The sequence below is a fragment of the Podarcis erhardii genome (assembly GCF_964252035.2).
Source record: "Podarcis erhardii genome assembly, chromosome: 7".
Classification (NCBI taxonomy): Eukaryota; Metazoa; Chordata; class Lepidosauria; order Squamata; family Lacertidae; genus Podarcis; species Podarcis erhardii.
In genome coordinates, this window is record NC_138511.1 from 78,083,326 (window position 1) to 78,094,572 (window position 11,247).

Below are 11,247 nucleotides of genomic sequence, written 5' to 3' on the forward strand. Positions count from 1 at the left end.
ACTAACATGCAGAGGTGCCATGGTCCAGGGTCATGGAGGGGCTGAAGACCTGTTATGCTTTCTACAGCTGAGTCCCAGCAGGGTCCCTGTCTTCAGTATCCAATCAGAGTGAATGGGGAGCTTTTTATCTACTGAGCAAAAAGTCTTGTCAACCTTTGTACTGACTGGAACCAATCAGAAAGGAGACAGCCATTGTGGATTGGCTCCTAAGGGTCACTCTGGAAAATGCACATGGGAACTACACAGTGTAGGAGTTATTTAAGGTATGTAGGCATGCGGGTGGCGCTGTGGTCTGAACCACGGAAGGTCGGTGGTTTGAATCCCCATGACAGGGTGAGCTCCTGTTGCTCTGTCCCAGCTCCTGCCTTTTATTGATATGCAGTGTCCTGTGCACAGCGGAAGGATGAGGAGTACGTGCCACATACTCTATATTGCTTTATTTACACTTCAAAGCTGGTATGTTACAGAAAAACATCTTGCCTCTGCCGGAGCAGAGAAAAGCATCCTCTCTCCTCTAAAGCACGGAGAGAACAACACACTGAACTGCAAAGAACAGTGAAAAACAGGAAACCAGTGTACGTCACATCCAGTCTCCCTTTCCCGTGGGAAAACCCAACAGCACAGACTGTGGAATGTAAACATTGTCTTGTGACAAGCATTTCGCTGCACAGTGAAGAGAGCAGAAACCAACACTGCCAACCTAGCAGTTCAAAAGCATGCCAGTGCAAGTAGATAAATAGGTACCACTGCAGCCAGAAGGTAAACACTGTTTCTGTGCGCTCTGGCTTCCGTCATGGTGTTCTGTTGCACCAGAAGCAGTTTAGTCATGCTGTCCACATGATCCGGAAAGCTGTCCGTGGACAAACGCCGGCTCCCTCGGCCTGAAAGCGAGATGAGCACCACAACCCCATAGTTGCCTTTGACTGGACATAACAGTCCAGGGGGCCTTTACCTTTTACCTTTAGAAGTTATGTGCTGTGTTTCAGTTTTCATCATTTTTCAGAAAGTGCAAACTAAGTTGTTTGTGAACTGAATCAAATTTTGCTTCTATTTCTTCCACACACATACAGACACCTTTCAAGCCTGTGTTAAGGAGGCAGCTGCTGCTGCTCTCTGCTGTCTTCATTGGTTGCCTTGCATGAGCTGCTGGGGCTATGTGGAGCTCAAAAGGGAGGGCTGAGAGGAGCGAAGGAGCCTAGGAACTCCAGCTCTCAGAATGAGAATGTTCTTGAGGCTTGGTAGAGCCAGCCTGCAAGGACACATTTTATTTTCAATACAGCTCCTTTGCACTAGACTCCACATAGGTGGGTCTCAATCCTCATGTAGGTGAAGCTTCAACTCATCCTCCTGAGGAGAGGAGGAGGAGGAGAAGAACAACTCCCTTCCACATCTCTGTCACTCTTCTCCTATCCACCCAGCCCTTTCCTGGAGGTTGCTTCTGCCTACTGCTTTTCTTCCTCTTTTGCTGCCATCTGTGTCCTTGCCCACCATGACCCACCAATTCATTGGCAGCAACCTCCACTGCCACCTCCTCCTCCTCCTCCTTTGCTTCCCCTTCCTCCACCAGTAGCAGCTCCTTGGTGCCAAAGCATTATTTCAGGGGGAATCTGGTGGTGGCACAGCCAGCTGTGGCTGACAGCTCTCCCTCCCTGTTTTTTTCTGTCCCCAGCAAGTGTGAGGGGAGGGAACAGCTTTGCTGTCATGCCTGCAAGTGAGAGAAGGAAGCAAGAGAGAGGAAGCGAGTGAGTGAGCTAAGGTGGCCTGAGCAGTGTCAGAGTGTATGCAAACGCCGCCCTCAGGAATGGAAGCACCAGCAGCGTTTGGAGAACTCCTTTCGATGATATGCACACTTGCAAAATTCTCTTGCTTGCTATCATGCTGGAAAATAGCTCTGAGCAAGGATCGGAATGCAATTCAGCTGGCTTCTGTTGTAAGCCAGACTCAGCTGATCAAAATCTATCAGAAGAACAACCCTTTTTTAGTTTACGTGACATGTTTTATTGTCTGATTTTCCTCTAAGAACAGCAGGGTTTCATGAAAATCGGTCAAATCTTGAATTTACACAAACATTTTCACCTCTATTTTTTACCTCATAGCATGAAGGGCAAGTAGAATAATAGCAACAACAAAAGCCAATTCCATTCATGGAAATGCATGCCTTTTCACCTCCAGATTTCTTTTTATTTGTTTTTACTGAAGAAATATAAAACAACAATTTCCTCTGGACAGACACATGGTCAGGTCCAGTGCTAATTCACTGCATGTGGTTCATTAAAGGAGGATCTTCATCAACAGGAGCCCAGAGAGTGTCAGGGAGATGAATGGAGCTGCCTCAGAGGCCTTGTTACATTCAACCTTTATAAGAAGTCCCACATTTTCAAAAACCTTCCCTATGTCTTTGGTTGCATTTCTGCATCTTGCCTCTGTAAGGCATAATTTCCTGAATGTTGTGATGTTGATGTTTGGTGCTGAATATAAAAAAACAAAAGGAAAAATAAAGATGAGTGATAAGTTGTCACAGTTCACAGCCATTATTTCCCAAGAAAATTCACCCATCCAATTTCTATTTAGGTATGCTGGAGGTTCTCATTCCCGATTGTCACTTTCTGGGCTGATATGGAACTCAGAACCTATGGATCTTTGGGTTGTTTCAGCTCAAAAACAGTACAAAATTCCTACAAAAATGTGCATTTTAGGGTAAAAGGCAAACAAGAATGATGGTGCAACCTTAAAAAATGCTGAGTCTTTGGAACCCAAATTAGTGCTCTCTCTCACACAGGAGCCACAGGAACCCTATTCATGTGTTCATTTTGAATGTCTGAAAGATTAAATGGGAATTTGTGGTTTGAGCTCCTCCGGCTCAATGATACTATGCAAACTGGGTGCACTCCTTGGCCAAAAGCAGAATTGACATTAGTCTGAAGCAGGCTGCCTGACTAGTCGATTGGGGACTTAGTCCATCAAGGTGCCTGTTCATGTCTTGGAAACCTTACCCATGAATATGGCAGCCCGTTTCGGACCAGCACTCACCAGAGGACTTGGGCAGGGCACACAATCCTCCTTCACAAGTTCAGACTGAATGCTCTGCTCTCCTTCCATGACATATTCACAAAGAAGGATCTCAACTTTGCAGTCAAGCACATGCTTTGAAGGCTTGTTGTTTAAAGGGTCTCGGGCTGTAGGACTAGGTAAGAAAGCTGCCTGAGACCTCAAGAAGGGGCTTTCAGTCAGAGCAGACAGTTCCAGGTTGTGCCATATAAAGAGAGCTTCATATGTTTGTATGATTTGTGCAACTAGAATCATATAATCTTAGAGTTGGAAGGGACCCCAAGGGTCATCTAGTCCAGGCTTCCTCCAACTCAGCCCTCCAGATGTTTTGAGACTACAGTTCCCATCATCCTTGACCACTGGTCCTGGTAGCTAGGGATCATGGGAGTTGTAAGGCAAAAACATCTGGAGGGCCGAGTTTGAGGAAGCCTGCTCTAGTCCAACCCCCTGCAATGCAGGAATCTCAGCTAAAGCATCCATGACAGGTGGCCATCCAACCTCTGGTTAAAAAACACTGAGGAAGGAGAACCCACCACCTCTCGAGGGAGTCTGCTCCACTGCTGAACATCTCTAACTGTCAGAAAGGTTTTCTGAATGTTTAGTCGGAATCTCCTTTCCTGTAACTTGAAGCCACTGGTTTGAGTCCTACCCCCCAGAGCAGGAGAAAACAAACATGCTCCCTCCTCCACGTGACAGCCCTTAAGATAGTTGAAGATGGCTATCATATTTCCTGAAGACAGGAGTGCCTGGCGTGCTCTGGTCCACTGGGTCATGAAGAGTCAGACACGACTAAATGACTAAACAACAACAACAACAATCATATTTCCTCTCATTCTCCTCTTTTCCAGGCTAAACTATGGAGCTTATTCATTCATCTGGCCTGGGTTATGATAATTCTCACTCACGTGAAGGTGCATACGAATAAGTGGCACAGGTATCTTCTCCAGCAGGGCAATCCACTTTATCACTGGAACATGTTTTCCCAATGGCACTGCAAACTTCACACTGCAAGGAGGCACCTGGAAGAGAAATTATGTTCAAATATCTGTGTTATTTATTTGGGGAATAGGAGTAAATCCCATCTGCGTGGATAATGAGATTACCCTTGGAATTTTACTTTACCCACTGTGGAACAGGCCTTCAATTGCTCCTTATCAAAATATGAATGGCGCAGGAAGTCAGGAAGATCTCCTTTGCCTTAGATGGCCTTGAGCCCTTCCAGTTCAAAACATGCCTTTGTCAAGACAAGCTACCCCTGCTTGAAGAAGTTATACTTTATTTTTTCCTCATGTGAGAAAATGAGGGCTGCCAGCTTTGAATTTATCCCAAACTGCTAAGTCTTCCAGGACAATTCCTCTCTGAGGTGTACGAAGGAAATTCACTAGCAAGTCCTCACCTGTAGTGAGAAGCAGAGAGCAGAAGAGGAGTCCCAGGAGAGGCTTCATGGTGAAGGATGTACACAGTCCAAGCCTCATGCAAGATGTCCCTCGTCGATGAAGCAGATTTTCTGGGCTGAAGGCTCTGCACAAATATTCAGAGAATCAGCATGTAACAACTTCCCAAGGAGAATTCATGGGAGTTTCTAAAATGCCAAGATACTTTCGATGTGATGGAATCAGGGCTGCCCAACTGGTGTCGCCCCCCCCCTTTAAGCTGTAAAAGCATCAACATGGTGCAGGAATGATGCATGTCATTTCCTAGTAGAACTAAGGAATGGGCAGTAACAAAGACTTACTCTTGAAGCAAGTAATAAAACCAGTGGTTGCTGGTGCTCATTTGGATTGGTGGGAAGGACAGAAGGGAAACTAGCAGAAGGTGGGGGTCAGAGATAAATACAGGAATAGACATCTCCTAACTGGGTATAAGAAGGCTGGAAGGTGGCTGAGGGCAAAGTGAGCTTCGTCTTAATGGATCAGCTTCTACTGAATAAACATTTGCAGGTGAAGGTCGCTAAGTATGAATCTGTTGCTCCTCCCAGAGTGCCTCAGAAAGGCTCATGAGCACCAACTCTACCTATCACAGTATTGTCCCTTCTGAGATGCCATGGCTCTCCAGGGTTTTTGGAAGAGAAACGCATTTCCCATCATCTGCTGTCTGATCATTTTTACTGGAGATTTGAATTCTTGTGTGTGGGACTTTCTGCAGATTAAGGATGCGCTCTAGCACTGAGCTATGGGTTTTTTCTGACTTGGGTAGATTGTTGTTGTTTAGTTGTGTCCAACTCTTTGTGACCCCATGGACCAGAGCATGCCAGGCACTCCTGTCTTCCATTGCCTCCCGCAGTTTGGTCAAACTCATGCTGGTAGCTTCGAAAACACTGTCCAACCACCTCGTCCTCTGTCATCCCCTTCTCTTTGTGCCCTCCATCTTTCCCAACATCAGGGTCTTTTCCAGGGAGTCTTCTCTTCTCATGAGGTGGCCAAAGTATTGGAGCCTCAGCTTCAGGATCTGTCCTTCCAGTGAGCACTCAGGGCTGATTTCCTTAAAAATGGATAGGTTTGATCTTCTTGCAGTCCATGGGACTCTCAAGAGTCTTCTCCAACACCATAATTCAAAAGCATCAATTCTTCGGTGATCAGCCTTCTTTATGGTCCAGCTCTTACTTCCATACATCACTACTGGGAAAACCATAGCTTTCACTATACGGACCTTTGTTGGCAAGGTGATGTCTCTGCTTTTTAGGATGCTGTCTAGAAAAATGTTGTTTTAAAATGAAAAAAAAAACAAAAAACAGCAGGCAGACCAATTTCTGAACAAGAAAAGGGAAGAATTGTACTCAGGAACCAGCAAGGCTCATTGCAAACTGAAATGGTATGTGTCTCCACATAGGCTGAGGAAAATTTAAACAGTTTGTGAGGGAAAGTGTTGGAGATGTGGACATGAAATATATTTGCTTGTGGATCTGTCCAATAATTCAATTATTTTGGAGAGAGGTAGCAGAGATAATATCATTCATAGCACATTACACTTTGCCACTGGACCACCTGATAATTTTAATAAGGTATTCAGACTCACAAATGAGCTGTAGGAATTAATGGAATAGTAACTTGCATACTTTTTGCGCAAAAATAGAAAAACAGATGATCACCAACAGTGGAATAGCAATGAACAAACATTTGGAAGGTAGCCGTGATGAAAGAAGGCAGACCACAAAGAGAAAATATTAAAGATAAGTGGAGTCCACTTATTGAATTTATGAAATATAAATATCATCTGAATATGGATGAAACAAATAGTTTTTTTATGTAATGCAACATTAAGTATAATATGATTATAATGTTTTTATTACATATAGAATGTTGCTGTTTCACACAATTATATATGAGATTCAATCAAGCTTGTTTTAAAATAGGGGAGGATGGTAGGACTTACCACAATCTTGAAAGGACTTCTGGTGGGGTGTTTGGCATTGCAAGGCACACGGGATGTCCTTCTTTAACTGCCTAATGTAATTTTGTCAGGTATGGAGCTCAGAAACCCATCTTTATAAAGGGCTCTGTGTGAAACAGGAACCGTCCTCTTCTCTTATCCATTCCATGCCTATTAATTATCCTAATATATTATTATGCCTATTAATTATCCTTATCCAGGTGCCTCAGAATGACAACTCAGAATGACAAGTGCTCTTGTGCTCAGGTCCTGGTTTCATGTATCTAGCCGGCTGCTGCAAGGACTGGAATCTGGACTAAGATGGACCTTTGGTTTGATCCAGAAAGGCTATTATTGTGTTTTTATGCTAGGAGGGCTGTGGGGCAGGGTGACGAGAATGCCACAGAGTGGATCCTATTCATGTGGGGAAGTGGATGACTGCATAGATTTCTAAAGTGGGGTGCGTGCTTTGGTGCCAGCCCACAACATTCCAGTAGACTGTGTATGCCAACCTGCCAAATTCTTTTCAGTGTGCTTCACCCCTTTCCAAACCCTCCTCTGTAGCTTTTCAGATCATGCAGATAAAAGGAGGCAGGAGACAAGAGGAAGACAGTTTAGATTTACAACAGGGGTTTGAGGGAGCTCAGAGCTCAGAGGAAGATGAGCAGAGAAGTTAGGAAATAATGGGAGAGGAGGAGGAGGAGGAAGCATGGGGGGGGCAGTTGACGGATACGGTGTCTTTAGAAAACATTCCAGACCGCCCCCTCCCAGAACCCGGTGAGTCTTGAAAGTAGGAGAGCAAAGAGCTCAAGGACAGAGGGCACTTATCAGCACCCATAGGAGAGATGATGCAATTGATGAATGAGGAAGATGAGGGGGCGGAATTCACTCGGAACAATGCTATTATCCAAGAGGCTGGGTTCTATAGCCTCTCTCTGTAAATACTGAATAAAAAGCGGATGATAAGAAACATTCCCTTGTCTTTGTACGTTCCTGGGCAAACAGCCGGGAGTCACTGGCAGCAGCCTGACAGTCAGGTGTGCTCTTGTGTGTGTGTGTGTGTGTGTGTGTATGATGATGTATCACTTCCAGGCCCTGTTGCACCTGGTGATTCAAGGACAGTCCTATCTTCTGCCCCAGATCATTCTTGCTCAAATATATCACCAGGGCCAGTTGACACCATTTGACACAAAGTGGGCAGCACAGTTGATTCTAAAGCACACATTCTCACATCTCAGCCTGTTCCACACCAATCTAATCCCACAATACCCAGCTGCATCATGGTGATGAAATGCCATCTGCTCATGTGTACCCAGAAGGGAAGGGAATGGGCACAGAGAGTAAACTTGGTGAGCGGGGTTTAGCCGCATTCAAGCAGCCGCGGCAGCACCATGCCCTCATTCAGCTGCCTGGAGTCGTTGGATCACCCGCCCACCCTCCCTTTAGGTCATATTTATGCTTTTGACCTTGCTATGGACTTTGGTTGGTTGCCTTGGTTGCCCAGGGAGTCTGGTAGGAATTTTTATCCATTTGGCTAATTGGCACCAACCTCTTGGTTTTTCGCCTACCTCGTAGCAAATCGTCACAACTTTTTGGGCATTGGCGGTTAGGCATTGGAATATGTGTCGTGTGTTGGAGGGCAGGTTGTGGCCATCACCTACCCCTCCCCTTGTTGGTTTTCCGTTAAAGGAATCCAGCGGTCGTGGATCCTGTCCGATGCCCTGCTGGTGGCTAGGGCCATGACACGACCCCCGGTGACATCAGGGGAAGCTTCCAGTTGTATCTGCATCAACAAGCTCCTCCAACTGGTTGTTAACCTTTTGGATGACTCCCCGTGTTTGTTTGATCCAATGCCTAAGCCAATACCACTTACATGCTGTAACCAATAAAGTTGTGGTCTTCTTTAGCCCATTAACCTAAATACGTCCTTGTGTTTTATTTATCCCTGTGGATAGCACAGAAAGCAAATAGTGCATCTCACATCACACAAAGCAACCAGGCCCTTACTCTAGGCACATGCTTAGACTAAAGCAGCTAATATCCATCCGCCTACTTACCTTTTACAATGTATACATTAAGGGCTGGACATACATCTAGAGGGCAGACAGCTTCCAAGGCACATGATCCAATGCACATTTATGCACTGTCAAGGCACATGATCCAATGCTCAGAAAACCCTCCCACAGTAACACCTCCAAGCTGGAAGGTAGGAGAAGCAGAGCAACCCGAGCCCCCCCCCCAAAAAAAACAGTTTGCAGGTGAGAATGCAACTCCCAACTGTATTACTCTCTTCTCCAGATTTTACACTGCAGTTTCAGTGAGCAAAAGGTGTTTGCAAAAATGTGCATTTTACATAAAAGAGTTGTACAAAGGACACCATTTACAGATAAATGCATTGAAAAGCAGGGGAAAGTGTCTATTTTATGGGGAAGTTTAATATTTTAGGTAAGAAGTGTATACAAAATGCATTCCATTTAAAGGCAGATTTTTGTGTGTTCTTTCAACAAACAAGCAAAAAAAAGAGGATTGAATTATGAATGAATGCCAGCGAGCCTGAAATTAGACTGCTTCAATCCAGCCCCTTGGCTGACTAAAATTTCATGATCAAGGTGTATTCCCTGCCAGGTATTTCTTTTGATGTAATAGAATATTTAGAAGTGAGAAATGAAAAACAAACATTAGGTAGGAATCAGGCCTTTAGTGTTTCGGGAAATTCCCTCCCCCTGAATAGTGGGAAGGTGCCAACACTTCCCCTTTCAACAAGGCTTTTATTTTGAAAACTTTCCCAGCCTGCATCTGCTTTGGAATTGTTTTAAAGATGTTTTTTTTAATTGTTTTGTCCCTTGTACTTTGCCATCCTGGGTTCCTTTGTGAGGAAGGGTAGGATATACATTTAATTTTCAAAAAGTCAAAAATAAATAAACAAGGAGTGGAGTTGTGCTGTGACCTAAGGGATGGATTGCCATAACTGAGACATGGACATATGTGAAGAATATGACAATGAAATTGAAGAATAGTTATAGATAGGAGTTGGGAAACCTTTATTCAGGCTGAGGGCCACACTCCCTTCTGACTGACATTCTGGGAGCCACATGTATGCCCCCCAACATTTCACTGATGAAAATAGGGACATCTCATTGATAATAATCATTTTATTACTTATACCCCACCCATCTGACTGGGTTGCCCCAGCCACTCTGTGTGGCTTACAACATATATAAACACATAACAGAACATTAAACATTAAAAGAACCTTCCCTATACAGGCATGGCCAAACTTGGCCCTCTAGCTGCTTTGGAACTAGAACTCCCATCATCCCTAGCTAACAGGACCAGTGGTCAGGGATGATGGGAACTGTAGTCCCAAAACAGCTGGAGGGCCAAGTTTGGCCATGCCTGCTATACAGGGTTGCCTTCATCTCCTTGGCTCAAGGGTCGCATAACTGCTTATCTTCCAACATTTTTCCAATGAAAACAGGGACATCCTAAGGAAAAGTGGGACATTATGGGGTCAAATCATAAACCGGGATGGCTTCTGTAAATCTGGGGCTGTCCTTGGAAAATAGGAACACTTGGAGGCTCTGCACATGCCGCTGGGGGACGGGAGCAGAGGCAAAAGCAGATGGAGAAGAGTCATTTCAGGACCAGACTGCTCACTCCCTGACCCCCTCCCCCTGCTCAGGTGAACTACCAATAAAGGAGACCACACAGTTGAATGGGATTGAATCAGGCCACAACTTCATTGACTACAGGTAAAGTGGTTTGGCATAGGCACTGGGTAAGTATTTATTTCCGGGCTGCCTACAGGAAATGACATCAGGGCCAACCCGGCAGCAGGGATTCCGATGACTTACATCAATGGGGGTATCCCCTCAGGGATCACCGCCTCTAGGAGTGCTGAGGCCCAACCCCCCCTGTCTGGGCAAATGGACAGAAGCAACTGCATCACGGACCCCTTTAATGGGACACCCTATTTCTTGAGGGGAAGGTGAGGCTAAAACTCCCCCTCCAACCAAGGCTAAGGTTACCCAGTGCCTAAACTGCCAAAGCTGTGACGATTGCTATGAGGTAGGCGAAACCTCCAGGCAAAAGCCAATTAAAGGAGTACTGTAAATGCAAAATTATTAGAGTGGGTGGGCGGGCTGATCTGACAAAGAAGAGCTGGGTGTCGGAAGCAGGCGTGGGCAATTTTAAACCTCCCAGGAGCGGACCTCAGAGAAGCCTGGTTGTTCCCTCAAGCCTGCCCCCAAAGTGCCCAGCCCTCCAGGCCAGCCTGCCATTGGCCAATTCTGCAGGCTGACACAGAACAGGATCAGAACCCGATGCACAGCCCTGCATCGTCGGTGGAAGGGGAGGCGCTGGCCTTTCTGCAAAGCTGCAGCATGCCTAAAAATTTATACCCCACCATCTGGCTGAGTTTTCCCAGCCACTCTGGGCGGCTCCCAATAAAGTATTAAAAACAATACAGCGTTAAATATTAAAAACTTCCTGAACAGGGCTGCCTTCAGATGTCTTTTAAAAATAGGCTAGCTATTTATTTCCTTCACATCTGAAGGGAGGGTGTTCCACAGGGCGGGTGCCACTACCAAGAAGGCCCTCTGTCTGGTTCCCTGTAACCTTACTTCTCGCAATGAGGGAACTGCCAGAAGGCCCTCGGTGCTGGATCTCAGTGTCCGGGCTGAACAATGGGGGTGAAGACGCTCCTTCAGGTATACGGGACCAAGGCCATTTAGGGCTTTAAAGGTCAGCACCAACACTTTGAATTTTGCTTGGACACGTACTGGGAGCCAACGCAGATCTTTCCGAACCGGTGTTATGTGATCCCGGCGG

At 45.6% G+C, this 11,247-nt stretch overlaps 1 long non-coding RNA gene across 1 annotated transcript; it reads right to left on the reverse strand.

Annotated features, from left to right (window-relative positions):
* Nucleotides 1-2,250: 2,250 nt before the first annotated feature.
* LOC309346192 lies at nt 2,251-7,108 on the reverse strand. Its single transcript, XR_014158442.1, has 4 exons — nt 6,421-7,108; nt 4,445-4,569; nt 3,954-4,067; nt 2,251-2,468 (listed from the first exon to the last, which is right to left on the reverse strand). It is a non-coding gene; the product is annotated as an uncharacterized lncRNA (long non-coding RNA).
* Nucleotides 7,109-11,247: the final 4,139 nt, after the last annotated feature.